At 39.0% G+C, this 19884-nt stretch overlaps 1 pseudogene; it reads left to right on the forward strand.

Annotated features, from left to right (window-relative positions):
* LOC105826301 overlaps window positions 1–4034 on the forward strand; it is a 59799-nt pseudogene extending 55765 nt beyond the window's left edge.
* The last annotated feature ends 15850 nt before the right edge of the window (window positions 4035–19884 follow it).

The raw sequence follows: 19884 nt of genomic DNA on the forward strand, positions 1-19884 counted from the left end.
TATTATAGGTACTATTGTTCAGCCTAAAGTTTCTTTTCTTGACTATTAAGAAAAAAATTCTGCAGGTAAAAATATTAACAGTTCATCTCAAATTCATTCCAGAAATTACATTCATTTAATCATATATTTAGGTTTCCAGAAAGTTTCTTTTTGAAGTTATTTGGAGCCCAGCAGGTTATAAGGCTATAGAAGTGATCTAGCAGTAGGTCTTAAAGTGTGACCTTCGGAAGGCAGCATCAGTATCACTTGGGTACTTATAGATACAAATTCTCAGGCCCCATTCCTGACCTGCTGACTCAGAAACTCTGGAGGTGGGGCCCAGCAATCTGTGTTTAAATTATCTCCACAGATGATTCTGATGCACACTAAATTGTGAGAACCCTAGCTTATAATAACTTTGTGTTCTTCAGTGGCTTTTCTTATAGATTTCTAAAAAAATGGCATCATTGTGCCTTGAAAGAAATAGATTATTCTTGGGTTATTTTAGAAAATGATTCCAACGTGACAAAAGTAAAAATACAAAAGACAAGCTCATTCTTTTTTTCTAAAAGCAATAGAACAGAATTGTTCTACTAGGGAAATTATTTCAAACACTTGGGAAAAATTTTTTGATATCTTTTATTACGTAATTTATACTAAATGTAAATTTCTAGTTATTTTAGGAACTGGTTGATTTAGTGAAAACAAGAAATGATAAGTATGTGAGGTAATTCATTTGTTAGTTACCTCAATTTAGTCATTCCATAATATATACGTATTTTGAAACAATGTGTGCATGATAAATATATACAATTTTTATCAACTAAAAATAAATAAATTTTTAAACAATGAAAAGTTACATATGCAGAGTGTAAAGTTAACAAAGTAGAAAGCTAAAAACTAAAGGTTGATGGAAATGTTAATACTGAATTTTATTTTAAATACATTTAAGATTTGCAAAACTATGAAATTTATCTAAAGAGGCTCTTGCATAAAATTAAAAAAAAAATTGTGTGTAAAGTGTATGTGTAAAAAAGAAGTGATTTTCCCAACATAACTTCCATCTAGAGACACATTTGAAAATTAGAAATAGAGGTTAGGGGGAGAAAAAAAGGAGAAAAAGGAAATTTAGAATCACAGTATTAAAATATTGCTAAGGTGCTGTCTACACAACTATTTTCAACAGTCATTGAGCATCCACATAAAGAATACTATTGTATTACCCACTTTAGGGATTGAAATTTAGATGCATACAGCTCTGGTTTTCACAGAGGTCACAATCTAGGGGAAGTATAACCTATTTACTTTGCAATAAAATTTCACATATAAAAGTTCTAGAGAGAAAACAGAAATTTCATTTTAACAAATAGAGGTTTAACACTGACCTGCAAGAAACAATTCCACAGCCAGTCTTTTCAGACGGACCACAAAAATAGATCTCCAAATAGAATGATGTTGGTACAGATCTTACACAGTGTCTCAGAGGTAGTGGGCATTCTGTAAACATTTGTTAAACCTTGCAATAAATTCTATGATCTTTACTTTCAAAGTAGAAATATCAGCACCTTAAATGGCTGTGTTAATATACCAACCAGAAGGAATTAGTGAACAAGAAAAGGAGAACACACAATTGTCAACTACACTAACAACAAAGGTTTCAGAGTTTATGTCAGGCAGTCCCCAGCCAACACTCCCATGTATCAGCAGAACGTCCTGCACACGAGAAAGGTGGTTTGTCATCTGTCCTTGGCCAAGCACCTGGGTCCTGAGGCCCCTGAATCTTCACCCCCACTTCCTCTCAGCTCCCTGCAGCCAGAAGCCAGCCAAGACCCAGCACACTGTGAAGACCAGCTGCCCTTGCAGGAACAACCTTGGCTTCCTAGCTGGTCAGCAGTTCCCGAGCCAGACCGGCCCCGGCAACCCTCCCGGGGGACACCCGCCCCTTTGGTACCATCTTCCCCTCCCGTGACTGCTCTGCCCCAAGACGCAGCTGCACCAGCCACCGGCACTATGCCAGAGCCAGTGTCAGGGACTGCCATCCGGGCAGGGGGGCCAAGGACCCCTCAGGGAACGACCCGTGAGCTCAAGACCCCCCAGCCGCTAGTGGAGATTCACGATGCGCAGCTTGCTGCACAGCCCCTGGCGGTGGGCCTAGGACCTTGTGCCCCACCTCCAGAGCCCTCCCGCTGTGCCGCGGGTCTGGGGGAGCCCTCCTGAGCCAAGGAGGCTCAGGAGTGCCCCGGGGAACTCCTGTTGGCTGCTGCACCCGAGTCCAGCCCCCGCCCCCCAAGGGGGACCCACAGCCGGGCTTGGGGCAGCCCCCTCCCCCACTCTCCACCGCAGTGAGGGCCGTCAGCTTCGAGGCTTCCCAGCTCCCGAGCCCACCCGTGGGGCCCGCCGCTCCCCCACAGCCACCCTCGGCCCTGGAATCAGATGGGGAAGGGCCACCCCCCAGGGTGGGCTTTGCGGACAGCACCATTAAGAGCCTAGATGAGAAGCTGTGGACCCTGCTCTACCAGGAGCACGTGTCCACCTCCTCAGCCTCAGCTGGGCCCCCCGTGGAGGTGGGCGACAGAGACTTCCCCCTGGATCCCCTGAGAGGGGACTGGCCTGGCACAGAGGCCTGTGGAGGAAACCTGGCCCTGCCCCTGGTGCCTATTGACATGGTCCCTGGGCATGGCCAGCTGCTGCAGCCCCTGTTGGAAAAGTCAGAACTGGCCCCTGCTGGAGGGGGTGTGACAGAGCAAGGCGCATCATCAAAGACAGCAGAGCTGTCTCCCGGCAGCGCGCTGTTCTGCTGTTCTTTGACAGAGACGGAGGGCAGGTGGCCTCAGACTCCCCCATGGCGCCCAGCGCCCCCAGGATGTGAGCCCTGTACTTAAAGTGGAACCCACAGCCATGGACAGCGGGGTCCCTGGGAAAGCTCGGCGGAGCTCCTTCAGAGCTGCACAGGCACCTTCCCGGACGGCGGTCAGGCCGGCCACACCCAGACGTTCCGCGCCCGTGCCTCAGGGTGCCCTCGGAAGCGGCCAGGGCAGCAGGATGGCAGCTCGCCAGCCAAGGCCGTGGCCGCTTCCCAGTGGTCAGCACGCGGGACGAGTGGACGCTGGCCTCCCCCCACAGCCTGGGGTACTCCGCCCCCAACGCCTACCTGGAGAGGAGCCTTCCAGCCCCGACGTGAGGCTGGCGGTGCGGCGGGTGCAGACCGCCTCTTCTGTGGAGGTCAGCTTGGGCGAGCCCGTGGCCAGCGACTCTGGGGACGAGCGCCCTCAGGGGCGGCCCGCGGTGCAGAAGCAGGAGTCCCTGCCCAGCGGCGGGGCGTGGCCAGCGACCTGGTGAAGAAGGCCACCGCCTTCCTGCACAGGCCCTCGCAGGCCGGCTCTCCGGGCCAGGGCGCCTGGCAGGGCAGGCGTGAAGGTCCCCACCGTCAGCGTGACCTCCTTCCACTCCCAGTCATCCTACATCAACAGCGGCAATGACTCGGAGCTCGAGGACGCCGACATAAAGAAGGAGCTGCGGAGTCTGCGGAAGAAGCTCCTGAAGGGATGTAGGAGCTTCAGAGCCCGCAGAGGCAGGAGATCGAGGCTCCCTACCACCGGCTGGGCGAGCCGCTGCCCCCCAACGTGGGCTTCTTCCACACGGCGCCCCCTACCGGCCGCCGGAGGAAAACCAGCGAGCGCAAGCTGAAGGCGGGCCAGCTGCTGAACCCCCGGGTGTGGCAGCTCAGGGTCGTGGCCTCCAGCGCAGGGTCCTCCACCAGCAGCCTGGCCCCAGCCCACCCTGCACGTCCAGGCGCAGGTGAACAACAGCAACAACAAGAAAGGCACCTTCGCGGATGATCTGCGCAAGCTGGTGGATGAGTGGACGAGCAAGACGGTGGGGGCCGCGCAGCTGAGCCCACGCTCAAGCGGCTGAAGCAGACTCAGAAGCCGCACAACATGGAAGCGCAGGTGACCACACGGCAAGCAGGAGTGGGGACGCCGCGTCTGGCCCCAGCGCCGGGCCCTCTGTCCTCCACAGTCATTCCTGGAGCCGCCCCGGCCCTGCCCGACTGACCCCGTCCAGATGCCAGGCCCCTTGTCACGCCGTCAAAGCGGAGAAGTGATAGGACGTGACAGGACCCCAGGGCCAGCCCGCTCCTCCTGTCCAGTGCACGCTATTTTGTAACCACTCTCTAAGCATTTTTTATTCGCAGTTGGAAACACAAATGTAACACAAGGATAAAAAATACTTTGGGGGAGAAAAAAATAAAGAAGAGGATTAAGTGACAATGGAATAACTCAATGAGGAATAGTGAGATAGTAAAGGGAATGTAATAATAAAACTTTCAATATTAATCAATTGAATTTATTGAACTCCAACAGTATGTAAGAAATTCTAGAATACATTATAATGCATGGTCGTAGAAAACAAAAACCTAGAAAACTAGGTTTGTAGCTAGGAATGGGAAGAAAAGACATCTATAAGAAAACTCAGTAGAAGGATGATTAGTGATAAATACCACTTTTATAATAGACAGTGAAGGCTACAGAGGTCAATATCAATCGAACTTAAGAGATTTACATTGGCAGGCAGTGTTGTAGTAGTTTAGGTTTGCTTGGAATTCCTTGTTCTGCTGTGATTTAAGGATAAACTCATTACCTCCTTTTTTCTCCACTTTACCTTCTCTTCTCACACTCCCCAAACCAAGAGTACTGACAAGCTGATGGTGGTAATGTATAGAATTCTAAAAATTACAAACATTGTTAAAGAAAAAGAGAGAGAGAGAGAAAAGGGGATATCATCTGTAATCTGTTCAAAGAAACAACCAACCAAATAAGTGCATGGGCTTGGGGAGTGGTAATTATTCAATACAAGATATCAATGGTTCATCATAAAAACAAAACTCAAATCTACAAAACTAATTATAAGTGCCACCAAGTGTGCCAATGAAACTGTAATTTTTTTACTGACTCATGTTCACACATCCTAAATGGTTTACAAAGTGATTTTGCACACATTTTATCATTAATTTGCACAACAAACTCTGGTAGAAAACTGCTGCTCAGAAAGCTTAGACAAGTAAAGACTAACGGAAGCTGGATGGAGTCAGAACTTGAATGTAAACGTTCAATATAGTGCTCTTCAAAAAATTGGAGATGAGAAAGTTTCTTGATCTATATTTAATAACAGAGAAAGAGTTCTGATGACAGGAGTAACTATCATTTGTTAAGCAAACTCTCAAATTGGGAGGTCTCCCTGGCCCAGCTGGTGGCTCCTAGGACCCATATATTGTCATACGGGTCTCTGCCCTTATAGTGAGTAGTATCCACCTGTCAGTACAAGAAGCTCAGGTGCACCCACTTCAGGGTCTTCTTGAGAGTCACAAAGATGAGGGGGGAAAAAAAACCCAGACCTCTCCCACAACCTCTGTAGACCCTCTGCCCTACTGTCCGCTGTGGTTCTGCTCTCTCTCAGTGCGTTCCGTCCGCCATATTGTTGATTTACCACACAGGCTGCTGGTAACATCTCTGTCGGTTATCTCTAGACCATTGACCTCCACTCTGCCCACAGGCAGTGCCCTATGTCACATTACTGACCTCCATTGCTCCTCCAGGTGTTTGCTCCTTCTACTACCTCCCAGGGAGCTCTCTATCTACCTACCTCTGCCTGGCAATCATTCACTCTTTGGCCAAAAAATGAACATTTTCTCCACCTAGTAAACAGTTTTCTAAAGAAGGCCCACACAGTTGATTTGCTTGGGCCCATGTTGATTATTTTTATAACTCCACTACCCAAATTTCTGTGGTAAGGTATAGGAAGTCTTCAGCAGAGTGACTTGGACACAAATAACACAGTCTTTCATCCCTACACCCCCTTACATACACACACATGTGCACACAAACACACATATACCCTACTTTCTCTTTTACAGAGCATAGAGGTGACGCTAGAGAACAAGTCAGAAAGTGTTCAGCCTCAGCAGTTCATATTATAAATTGAAAGTATTGCCACCTCTGCTGATAGGCAAAACTGTACTGAATCTTATTCACTCAGTCAGACTTCTCATTTCTCTCAGGAGCCTAGTTGACAATCCCTCAATCCCTAAATTCTAGTGTCCTTCATTTCTTTAACTCTAGTCCTTCAGACATAACTGTGTCTATCAGAAACCTAAAGGCAGACAGCTTTCAAGATCTTTTTATGGGCCCATGAGCCTCAGGCAAAAGCAAACCAAGGAATGCAGCTACTCACCTTTTATCCCTCAATGTTCTATGACCATTAAGAGGTTTTGTCTTTACAAAACACAGATAGGCCCTCTAATGCTACAGATTTCAAACAGGAAACAATACATTTAGCCTCAGCTACAGATACATTCATTTAAAATAAATATTTGACAGACCTTCTCTATGTCCAGTGAAATTTGATATTTTCTATTTGACTATTATTTTCAATTTTTTAATGGTAGTCAAACCCACTAAAATGATCTTATGTGTCACCAATATATCATACCCATAGTTTGAAGAGCATTTTCCAGCAGGTAGAATAGGATGATGCCTAAGTCCCCATGCTTGAATATTAAGTCTGTTCCTACCCAGCAAGATGCCATATTACACATATATTATCTTAAACTTTCTCAACCACTCTCAAATATATGATATGCCTAAATGATACAGTTCAAGATATTGAATGACTGTCCCAAAGTCACACAGTTAGAAATGGTACTTTAGAAAATCAAATTCAGATTCATCTGAGTGCTACATCTCCTCTCCATATAACACTATGTTGTTACTTGTGGTAACACCCATGAGGATGGAACAGTGAAGGATATGAGGCATGTGTTTCAGGGGTTATGAAAGTTAAAAGCCAAGCTTTCTGTGAGCTGGACTTTGTCAACTCAGTATATTTGGGGCCCCAATTTTCTGGACACTGACCTACAAAGATGAATACTACACTCCTTGTCTCAGAGAGCCTAAAATTAATAGCTGAACTTGAATTCTGGATGTGATCTGAACAGACAGAAAAATATAAGCAAGGTATTTCAAGTTAACAACACAGCATAAGCAAGGAAAAATCACAATAAGCAGGTTATACAGAGGCAACATTGAAACAAAAAAGACTAGGGTGGAGGAACACACCCTAATATAGTTGCTAAATGAGATTGAGAAAAGTTAGCCCGAGGACTAGTCACAAAGAGCAGCGACTGTGTGCGTTGTGGGGCCCGTCATGAAGAAAAACGGTACCCTGGAGAATCATACCCTTGATAAGGAAGCAATAAGGAAGAAGAATTCATTCAAAGGCACAGTTCTTTTTTGGCAAGTCCTCTAAAACATAGTAAAAATATACCTAAATGATAATAGAAGAGCTTCCCCACTCTCCTTAAGCATTTATTCAAAATACCACGTATAGTTGTTGCAAAACGTGTCCAGAAATTTTTTGATATTCCTCCCATCAAGAGGTAGAGTCTAATTCTCTTACTCTTGAATGAGGATTGGCCTTAATGAATTACTTCTAAAGAAAATTTCTAACAAATAGAATGAGAAGGAAGTAATGCTATGTGACCTCCAGGGCAATCTACCTATCATCTATCTATCTATATCTCTATTTACATACCTATCTACCTATCTATCTATCTCTCCATCCATCCATGTCTGTCTCTACTCCCAGGCAAAAGGAAGAGCGTGGATCATGGTACTGTCTCTACAACAAATACTGACTGTGTAAGTAACACATACCCAAAGCTAACGAACTTAGGGAAAAAGTAAGTTGATGCGGATTGACACGTGAGACTGTGGTAACTCAAAAATACAAACCAGGGGTGCTGTCCCAGAGGCAGGGAGGAGGACGCAACAGGCAAAATAAGCATTTTCCCCAAACACAGAACCCAAGATAAGGATTGGGGTGCAAGGAGTTCATTTTGAAAGTTACTATAGGAAGCAAAGTGAAGCTAATAGGAATGTAAGGGAGGGAAAAGAAGAAAGCTACTAAATGTTGTGTTGTCCTGTGGAAAACTGGACCTTATTCCTACAGAGGATCCTCCAAGAGATAATATAGAGCACTCACTTGAAATTGTCTTATGTGGGGTAAGGAAGCTGGGGTATTTCCACAACTCCCATTCTTCATTGGTTAGAGATTTCCCCAAAGAAGTTAACTCCTCAGCACTGCTGGTCTGTCCCAACTGTGGGTAGAACACATTCCCAGAAGCAGAGAATGACTCAAACACAGAACAGGTGGCCATTGGCATTCTTCCTGCAGGTGAACTTCAGGGTGAGCTGAGAGGATGTGGGAGAGGCACAGTGTCTGATTGAGTGGGTCACCGAGCTGTGAATGAGAAGTAAAGAAATGGAGATGGTTATAAAATATCAGTCTAGAGAAGATTGACTAGGAAGCAAGGGGAAAGATGTGGTGATGGCTGGTATGTTACAGTTCTCACACTAAATTCATAGATTCACAACATTTTAACACTCCGTATTTTAACTGCCATCTTATATGACAAAACTGAACCTGAGAGAAGCTAAACTGTCCAAACTTCACAGCCACTGTGCTTCTTACATTTACTCCAACCTTCTCTTTACTATTGCAAACTTCTTCACTAATATACCTTTCACCCTAGAAAGGAAAAAAAAGATCATCCGCAACCACACAGGGCATAAGCAGCACCTGGAAAGTGGATTTAACAGTTACATCAACAGTTATAGTATCCAGCATGAGAAGGCCTGTTTCTTGAAAAATGTATAAACATTTTTCTTCCAAGAACTCACCTTTTCTCTGTCTTCATATATTCTATAATTCTAAAAAGTTTTTATGTTTAATTTTTATGGATACATAATAGTTGTACATATTTATGGAGTACACGTGATATTTTGATACAAGCATACAAGGTATAACGAACAAATCAAGGTAATTGGTTATCCATCACCTTAAAAATGTATTGTTTCTTTGTGTTAGGAACATTTCAATTCCACTTCTATAATTATTTTGAAATATACAATAAATAATTGTTAACTGTAGTCACCCTATTGTGCTACCAAACACTGGATCTTATTCCTTCTATCTAACTGTATTTTTGTACCCATTAACGCTCCCCTCTTTATCTGTACTACTTTTCTCAGCCTCTGGTAACCATCCTTATACTCTCTACTTCTGTGAGATGTTTTTCAGCTCCCACATATGAGCGAGAACGTACAATATTTGTCTTTCTGTGCCTGGCTTAGTTCACTGAACAGAATGTCCTCCAGTTCCATCCATGTTGCTGCAAATGACAGGATTTCATTTTTTCTATAGCTGAATAATATTCCATTGTGTACATGTACTACATTTTCTTTATACATTGATGGACAATTAGGCTGATTCCGTATCTTGGCTACTATGAATAGTGCTGCAATAAACATGGGAGAGAAGATATCTCTTCAATATATTGATTTTCCTTCTTGTGGATATATCCAGTGAGATTGCTGAGTCATATGGTAGTTCTGTTTTTAGGTTTTTGAGAAAATACCATACTGTTTTCCACAGTGGTTGTAGTAATTCACATTCCCACCAACAGCGTGTAAGAGTTCCCATATAAACTCATAGGAGTGTTCCCCTTTCTCTGCATCTCCACCAGCATTTGTTATTTTTTTTTTGTCTTTTTGATAAAAGCCATTTTAACTGGGATGAGCTCATTGTGGTTTTGATTTGCATTTTTCTGCTTATTAGTGATGTTGAGCATTTTTCCATATACCTGTTGGCCATTTGTATGTCTTCTTTTGAGAAATATCTATTCAGATCTTGTGCCAATTTTTCTCTTTTCTTTTTTTACCCCATTTATTTTTTATTTGCTTATATTCATGGGATACAAGTGCAATTTTGTTACATTGATATATTGCATTGTGGCGAAGTTAGAGCCTTCAGTGCATACATCACTGAAGCAACACACATTGTACCCGCCAAGCAACCTCTCATCATCCACTCCCCTCCCACACATCCCCACTCTTCTGAATCTCCATTATCCATCAGTCCATATTCTACTTCCACATGTAAGTCAGAACATGCAGTTTTTGACTTTGTGTCTGAGTTGTCTGACTTAAGATAATGGCCTCCAGTCCATGCATGTTAATGCAAAGACATGATTTCATTCTTTTTTACATATGAATAGTATTCCACTGTGTATATATACTACATTTCTTTATCCAAACATCCATTGCTAGACACTTAGGTTGATTCCATATCTATGTTATTGTGAATAGTGCTGCAATAAACAGAAAAGTGGAGGTATCTTCTTTATATACTGATTTCTTTACCTTTGGGTAGATATCCAGAAGTGGGATTGCTGGATCATAGAGTAGTTTCATTTTTAGTTCTCTGACAAATCTCCATGCTGTTTTCCATAGAGGTTGCACTCATTTATATTTCCACCAATAGTGTACAACAGTTCCCTTTCCTCTGCATCCTTGCCAACATCTATTATTTTATGACTTTTTAGTCATAGCCATTTTGATTGGTATAAAATGATATTTCATTGTGATTTTAATTTGCATTTCTCTGATAATTAGTGATGTTGAGCATTTTTTCATATGCTTGTTGGCCATTCGTCTTCTTTTGAAAAATGTCTGTTCAGGTCTTTTGACCACTTTTTAATCAAAATATTTTTTCCTATTGGGTTGTTTGAACTCTTTATATATTCTGGTTATTAATTCTGTGTCAGTTGAATAGTTTGCTAATATTTTCTCCCATTCTGTGCGTTATCTCTTCACTTTGTTAATGGTTTTCTTTGCTGTGCAGAAGCTTGTTAGCTTGATATGATCCCATTTGTCATTTTTGCTTTGTGACTGTGCTTTTGAGGTTTTGCTCAAGAAATCTTTGCCTAAACCAATGTCCTGTAGTGTTTCCCCAAAATTTTCTTCTAGTAGTTTCAGGTCTTATATTTACATCTTTAATACATTTTGATTTGATTTCTGTATGTGGTAAAAGATATGGGCCCCCTTTTATTCTTCTGCATATGGATATCCAGTTTGCCCAGCACAATTTATTAAAGGCACTGTCCTTTCACCAGTGTGAGTTCTTGGTGCCTTTGTTGAAAATGAGTTGACTGTAAACGTGTGGATTTATTTCTGGGTTCTCTATTCTGTTCCACTGATCTGTGTGTCTATGTTTATGCCAGTACCATATTGTTTTAGTTATTATATTTTTGTAATATAATTTGAAGTCAGGTAAAATGATTCTTCCAGATATTTTCCTTTTACTGAAGATTGCTTTGGCTATTCTGGGTCTTTTGTGGTTCCACATAAATTTTAGGATTGTTTATTCTATTGCTGTGAAGACTGTCATTGGTATTTTGATAGTTATTCCATTGAATCTATAGATTGCTTTGGTTAGTATGGACATTTTAACAATATTGATTCCTCCAACCCATAAGCATGAAATATTTTTCCATTTTTTTGTGTCCTCTTCAATTTCATTCATCAATGTTTTGTAGTTTTCATTGTAGTGATCTTTCACTTCCTTCGTTAAGTTTATTCCTAAGTATTTAATTTTATTTGTAGCTATTGTAAATGGAATTACTTTGTTGGTTTTGTTTTCAGATTGTTTGCTGTTGGCATACAGAAATGCTATTGATCTTTGAACATTTATTTTATATCCTGCAGCTTTACTGAATTTGTTTATGAGTTCTAATAGTTTTTTGGTGGAGTATGGGTTTTTCTAAATATAAGATTATTTTATCTGAAAACAAGGATAATTTGACTTCTTCCTTTCCACTTTTGATGTTCTTTATTTCTTTCTCTTGTGTAATTGCTCTGGCTAGGACATCGAGTACTATGTTAAATAAAAGTGGTAAAATTGGGCATCCTTGTCTTGTTCTCCATTCAGTATGATACTAGCTGTTGGTTTGTTGTATGTGGCTTTCATCGTGTTGAGGTGTGCTCCTTCTATATTCAGTATGTTGGGAGTTTTTATCATGAAGGGATAAATTGTATCAAATGTTTTTTAGCATCTACTGAAATGATCATATATTTTTTGTCTTTCATTCTGTTGATGTGATATACCATGTTTATTAATTTGCCTATTTTGAACCATCCTTGCATCCCTGGGATGAATTCCACTTGATTATGATAAATAATCTTTTTAATGTGCTGTTGAATTTGGTTTGCTAGTATTTTGTTGAGGATTTTTGCTTCCATGTTCATTAGCAATATTGGCCTACAGTTTTTTTTTTCTTGTTATAAAATAAAACTAGTAATCAAAACGAACTTTGAAAACTATAAATGCATGGAAATTAAAAAATATGCTCCTGAATTGACATTAGGTCAATGAAGAAATTAAGAAGAAAATTTTAAAAATTTTCTTGAAACAAATGAAATTAGAAACACAGCATACTAAAGTCTATGGGATACAGTAAAAGCAGTACTGAGAGGGAAGTTTATGGCAATAAACAACTACATTGAAAAAGAAGAAAAGTCAAATAAAAAAACCTAACAATGCATTTAAAGAACTAGAAGAAAAACAAGAGCAAACCAAACCCAAAATTAGTAGAAGAAAAGAAATAATCCAGATCAGAGCAGAAATAAATGAAATTGAGACCAAAAAAAGAAACAACATATTAACAAAATGAAAAGTTGGATTTTTTAAAAGATAAACAAAATTGATGAACCTTTGGCCAAACTAAGAAAAAAAGACAGAAGACTCAAATAAATAAAATCAAAAACAGAAAAGGAGACATTGCAGCTGACACCACAGACACATAAAGACTTGTTACAGACTATTATGAACAATTAATATGACAACAAATTGGACAACCTAATGGAAATGGATAAATTCCTAGACACATACAACCTACCAAGATTGAACCGTGAAGAAATATAATACCTGAATAGACTAATAACAAGTAAGGAGATAGAATCAATAATAAAAAGTCTCCCATCAAAGAAAATCCCAGGACCTGATGGCTTCACTGTTAAATTCTACCAAACACTTAAAAAAGAATACTAATTGTATTTAAAACTGTTCCAAAAAATCACGTAGGAGTAAATACTTTCAAACTCATTCTATGACGCCAGTATTCTACCCTTTTTGAAGAAGTAAAGATAGCAATATTTTCCACAGAATATTGCTTCTTTGCTTTATATGTACATTAAGGTATATAACATATATTAAGTGAGAAAAATTCTAGTTAAGTAACAAAGAGTAGGAATGAGTTATTGAATGTAGTCACATATTAGCAATACTCCAAATAACAAGTCAGCAGATACTGGAGGAGTAAAATTTTACTAAGCCCAGATACATTATGGACTTCCAGGAAACAGCCTAAAGAGCTAAAATATCAGGATTAACACAGCATTTAGTCATTTATAGGAGGGCAACATTCTCAGCACTGTATTTTAGTAATAGTCTAAAATTATATCTCCTAATGTTAGAATACACCTTTAGTCACTGGAGAAATTCTGCTGGCACAGAGTGATTAATTCAGAGAATGTAGGAAGATTTGAGGGATTAAAATCTTAAATTTGAAAGGTTATCTTCTTTGCCTGGACAATAATTACATATGAGGATAAAAACATGACATGAAAAGATAAGAAGGCCTCTACAAAATAAAGCTACATTATAAGGTCAATAAAAAAATCTTTTAAAAAAAGTGAATAATAGAATTTTTTATTAATGATATCGAATATAGTGAGTACATATCTGAGGGCAAAGGTAAGGACAAGTCACTGTAACTGATACAATGAGCAACTTTAAAAAGAAAAGTGCTATCTAGGTGTTATTTTGATGGTGGTTAAGTTTTCCAGAAACCCAGGTGAGTTTTTGCATATCTTTCAACCTTCCCTAAAAATCTTCCCAAAAATGATTCACCACGCCCAAATCTTTCTATTTAAACAGCTTTAAAGAATCATAGTCAATCTCAGCCTGCTCATACATTTTAAAATTCTACTTTTGTCAAACTGATTTATGATTCTGAATTGGACTTATGTCAATTTGATTTATGTTTCTGCTCTTGGCCCATGCTACGTGCACTTACCATAACCGAGTCATCACTGAGGAAAGAGGATCACAAGGACAGTGATGATATACTTCCCAAAGGGCCAGTAACGGGAAATAACAGTGCAATCTTTGTCCTTTGCTCTCTGTGGCCTATGAGCTCCAAGAATTATGCATCTTTCAGTGCCTGGCACAGATAAGGAGCGTGGACTTTCTCGAGATAAGCAAACAGGTATATTCTGTGCTTTCTGGAAAGGTGACATCTCCCATAAAACTCCTTTGAAAAAATTTTCAAAGAATGGTTGAATTAGGAAACCATTTGAGACTCATCACCTACGACCATTAAGTGATATCACAATTCTGTTCAGCTTGCCTTGCTACAGAGAGCCCTTGTGGTTGTCTTAATTTTTCTGGTATAAATATCGACATTTTTCTTGTCCCAGGGAGACACAGTTATCAAGGTTTGATGGGGAAAAAATGCATTAGGCAAGTATTGCACTATCAATAGTCACATAAAATAAAATTCTTAGCCAAAGAACTTGAAGACTTGATTCTAAATTACCAAGCTTATATTTTTTAACAGTTTGCCCTTTTAGAGGCGAAATTGTGATAGTGGGTCCCATTTTCTCCACTTGTAATCTGTCATCATCACACATATTCTTCAAAATCTTGTCACTGCTAAGCATGATCTTTAACTTTTTTCTTTCTCTTTTTGTTTTTAGTTCATTAGTATATTTAGCTTCTATACCTAAACAAATAAAAAATAAAGTACAGACCAGACTGTAGGTGTCTATCAAAGATGTCAATATTTTCTTGGATCATCACTAGTGCAATGACAAGTTTCCCAAACTGGTCTTTTGCTTATCTTTCCTTGACAAAGCATCTGCTGAAAATATTATCTCATTAACAGTTACAGTGTAATTTCTGCAAATTGCCACTGTTACTACCTCCTAGGAAACCACCACAAGTTAGCTTGAACAATGTTTTGAAAATGTTCGATGGAAAATTGTTTCCACTGAATATCTGCAGAAAACAATATACCATGATTTTCAAGGGCCATGTCAGTGCCAGAAAATGTGTTTATCTAAGTAGACCCTAAGGTACAAAATAAGACCATAAACTTCTACATTTTCTATAAACTTAATGCTGTAACCAGCAACTCTCTGGCCATTTTCCTCTCTCTGGTTAGCAACACTCAAATAACAGGTCATCCACAGAGTTATGAAAGGTTACTCTTTAGAGATCTTTAATCAAGGAAACAGCCCTGTCTTTGGTAAGTTTATGTACAGTTCTCTACTTAAAGAGAATGTTCTAAGCCAATCATAAAGTCCTGCTCTTTCCCCAGAATTCTATAGATGTGAGATTCCCAATCCTGGAAGATGGTTCTGTTGGTCTCAGGGGACCTCTGGGAACCTGAACTCTTGTCAGCAGCCTTTGATATTCCTAAGGAATTACTCTGAAGAACTTTATACTTCCCCCCAAATTATCAAATAATAATACTGTAGCACTTTAAAAGCAATACTGAATTCCATTAAGAGCCAACGGAATGTTTTTAAACTGCAGATATTAAAACTAGGCAAAGCTCACTCAAAAACAAGGTGACTCATTTCTCACATCTAACATCCCCTGCACGTGATTCAAATTTGTGTCTTAGTAAAATGACAAAATATGATAGTTTTAGACAATATCGTGGAAACAAAAAATGCCAAAATTCTATACTTCTCCCATAACCATAGCTTTGAGCGCCTCACTATTCTATGTCTCAGTAAAATGTACATCATTCAGTGAGATGATAGAGAAGAAATCAGTTAATAGCTCTGGAAGAAGGGAATGATTAAATAGAGTATTGTGACTATTGCATTTGATTTCATGTTATATAAAGAAATTCAATCACTTATTTAGCCATTCTTTGAGACAGCTTCCTTTGGCCTTTTACCGCTCATTCAGTGCCCTAGGAGAGAGGAAGAATAGAACGCATTTCAGAGTCTTCCATTATCCTAAAGTACAACAGGTGGAGAATTCTCTGGTGTCACTGCAAAACCTGATTAGCTTGGTCAGGAAGATGCTTTTCCAAAGGAGTGAAAATGCTCACGCTCTACACGATGCTTTTCTTTCTCATTAAGTGTGACATTTCAGTGCTTTGTTGCAAACTAAAAACACATGGTAGCACTGGACTTAAGGGTATGAAATTTTGCCCAATACACAGACCACATTGCAAAAAAAAAAAAAAAAAAAGAAAGGAAAGGAAAGAAAGTGACAGTTGTTGATATATGCTTTATAGTTAATGTTACTTTATGATAGTTACCAAACAGCAGTAGCTGTTGAGCCAGTTTCTATGACAGCTGTTCCAACACTGGCTACTAAAGTAGCCTATACAGTGATAATTGAGGGTGGGCTTTAACCAGAAAACCAAGCATATTTGCTTTGTCTACACTTCTTTCCAAATAAATAATTGGCCTGCATCCTTCATAGTAAAAATTACTGTATGAATTCCTGAATTTATATTTGAACTTTCATTTGAAGGAAATTAGGCATCTGCTTTACTTTTTAGAAATGGAGACCTAACCAGAGAGTACTGGCAGCCACTGGAAAAACATAGCAATGGTCTGTTAGGGTGGGGTGTCTGCTGGATCCAGTTGAACCATCATTATGATCTAGGGCTTGGATATTTTTCTGGAGGTTGAGGAGGACTGGCAAGCATATGCATGTGTTGCTGTGTCCTTCTCACACTATATTACACCTCTTTGTTTTACAGATAGAGGTTTAAGATTTGGCTATATTTTTCATAACAATGGTAGTTGTTACGCTATTTAGGAACTGCATCAGAAATGGGAATTTTACTCTGAAAAAGTACTTTGAGATCACCAGTGGAAACTATCATAATCAACTTGTTGCCATTTTGTACATCACTGATATAAACTCAGAATTATTATGAATGTTGGCTTCCTCTGTAATTATATTAGGGAACACTATGGTCCTATGTAAAATACTCATTTACCTGTAACCTAAGCCCTTAGTATAATATGCTTGAAAACACATTTCTATCTTATTTATTTATCCTTAAAATAATATGCATGGATCTACTGAAGCAAGTTATGAGGACCAGAAAAATCAAATATACTCTATAAAATATAAGACTTTCCGATCCTTTTAAAAATATAATTTTCCCTAAAAATGCCAATAACATGTAACATAAATAAATTCAAATGCTATGTATTATAGATCTGCATTATCCAATTCATTGTTTTAGTTAGAAAACATTTGAAAATTATAACAATTAAAATAAGAAAATTACACATAGTTTAAGGACTAATACTAGTTAATAGATTAATAAATATGATATATTAGTTATCTATCACTGCATAAAAAGATTAACACCCAAAATGGAAGCCATAGTCTTTTTTCACCTAATCTTATAAGTGGCATCCCATAATGTTTGCCATATTCTATTCATTAACAAGTCAGTAAATCCAACTCACACTGAAGGGAAAGGAATTACCCAAGGGTGTGAATACCAGGAGGTAGGGATCTGGGATGTAGGGGGAGGCTGCCCTTCACTTAGTATATTGACCCTGTCTTAGAACTATATCTTGCAGGTGGTAGTTCTACTTAATCAGCAGTATTTCTTATACATGATACTTGATTCAAATATTATAAATCAGGCTCGGCGTGATGGCTCACACCTGTAATCCCAGTGCTTTGGGAGGCCAAGTTGGGAGGATCACTTGAGCCCAGGAGTTCGAGACTATCCTGGGCAACATAGCAAGATCTCATCCTTACAAAAAAAAAAAAAAATTTAAATTAACTGGATGTGATGGCACACACCTGTAGTCCCAGCTACTCATGAGGCTGAGGCGGGAGGATCACTTGAACCCAGAGCTGGAGGTTGCATTGAGCTATGAACACACCACTGCATTCCAGTCTGGGTGACAGAATGAGATCCTGTCTCAAAAAAAAAAAACAATCTATATCAGTGTAATATCTGGCTAATTCAGTTACTTGCACCTACTGGACTAAAGGCTCCAATAAGCATATTTAAATGTAATGTATTCTTACATATAAAGTAAGTTATATATTCCAGGGTGGGCTATTTTTGACATTGTAAGAAACCAATTTAAACTTTTTCCACTATTTAAAATCACCTCCAAGCATAATTTCTAATTATCAAGTAACTGTTAAATGCCATTACATTTTTTGGAAATAAGATTATGAAATTCTCTGGTACAGTATTAATAAACTCAAGTTAGACCACGAATCATATGTGAAGAAGGACTTCTGTTTCAGTTTGCCAAAAATATTTTTCTGGTTCAGCAGAAGGGATTTAAATGATTGAACAGAAACAGAAAAAAAATGTAAAAGACTTGGAAACCTTGATTCATTCCATATGTATCATTTCCTTAGGTTTCTCAAAATAAAAAAAGAGAAAAACAGTATCAATCAAAAATAGGTTTAACATCCATACCTGCATTTTAACTATAGCCACTGTACATATAGCCACCATTCAATTCATTTTTTCCCAAAGTAAAAATTTTATTCAGGTCTTGCTCCAAACCATTCATATAATTCTTTATATAAGCATCATCAAAGATTAAGTTTAAATTTCAATAATGAGTCACCACTTCTTTCCCTTCCCAGTTTTCTAAAGGATTTTTTTATACATTCTTTATCAGGCTATTACATTTTTATCTCTCTTTCTTACAACAAAAATAATGGTATCAGATCTTCAGAATCCCATTGGATCTCTACCATTTATTGTTTGTTTAAATAAGGTGGAGTCAGGCCAATCCTGTGACCTGTGGGTATTCAGAGGATGCCATGGTTGAAGGACTAAATCCTTTCAAAATATCTGTCTCTCTGACCTAGCTCTTTCCTGCAGTTGGCCCTAAATTGAAACTGTTGCATATGGTAAAAGACAGATACAAATGATCATGCATATCTGAAAAAAATAAACTTCATAGCAGTAAAGTTTTCTCAAGGTTTTTCGGAATACCCTCTGTCAAAATGATTCACCACTTCCAAGAATGCCATTTAAAAATATTTCTAGCAATCACATAAAGGGCATCCTGCGAATGCTGTAAATTAGATAATTTTAAATACATAGAAGTAACTTTATTTCCCTGTTTTCATTATTTAAGTAGAAAATATTATTCCCAATTTAGAGGTTCTTCATAAATGATAATGTGAGTTCACATAAGAATTGCTCATAAAAATGCTTACACACACACACACACACACACACACACACACACATACACATATTGTAGAATCAGGCTCATACATGCTGTGAAGAATAGTAGAACAGCTTTTCATCTAAAGTAGTGTTGAAATATACCATTGCCAAAATATAAAGGGCACTTGTATAAATGTATGTGCATCACACTGCTAAGATTTACAAGTTAAACAACTCGAAAACAAAATAATCAGTGCTAAGAAGTAAGTTTCACTTAAAAATTCAAGTTCATTCCATAGGCCAAAAAATATTTAATTACCAACAGACAAACAGAAATATATGTATATTTTAATCCCCCCTAGAAAAATAGCCCTTTTAGCCTTTAATGTGAATCCATCAGGTCTAAATTTGAAACGGTATAGCTGGCTTTTTCTCTGGAGGTGCTTCCTTAATGTGAAAACAAAGTCTTTCCCAAGACCTTTATGAACACAGAAGAAGTTAGCTTGCCCTGGCAATGAGAAATATGAGTACCATATTTAAAAGGACTGCTACTAGGTCATAGAGTGCCTTTGCGCAAATTAAATAATGGCAACACCTTCAGGCCTAAATTGGCATCTGAGCAGTGCTACATACCATGGGCAACCCTTTATTTGGTGGCACAAACTAAATAGGAAGTACAGGCAGGATTGTGGCAACATGTAGACCCTTCAGTTGTTTCCACTTGTGCAAAGAGCACAAACTGCACAATTATAGGTGGCCGTCCTGGTTTCAAGTGTTGAGACAGAATAATCAATTGAGGAGCA

Source organism: Propithecus coquereli, unplaced genomic scaffold (genome assembly GCF_000956105.1).
Source record: "Propithecus coquereli isolate 6110/MARCELLA unplaced genomic scaffold, Pcoq_1.0 Scaffold88, whole genome shotgun sequence".
NCBI lineage: Eukaryota > Metazoa > Chordata > Mammalia > Primates > Indriidae > Propithecus > Propithecus coquereli.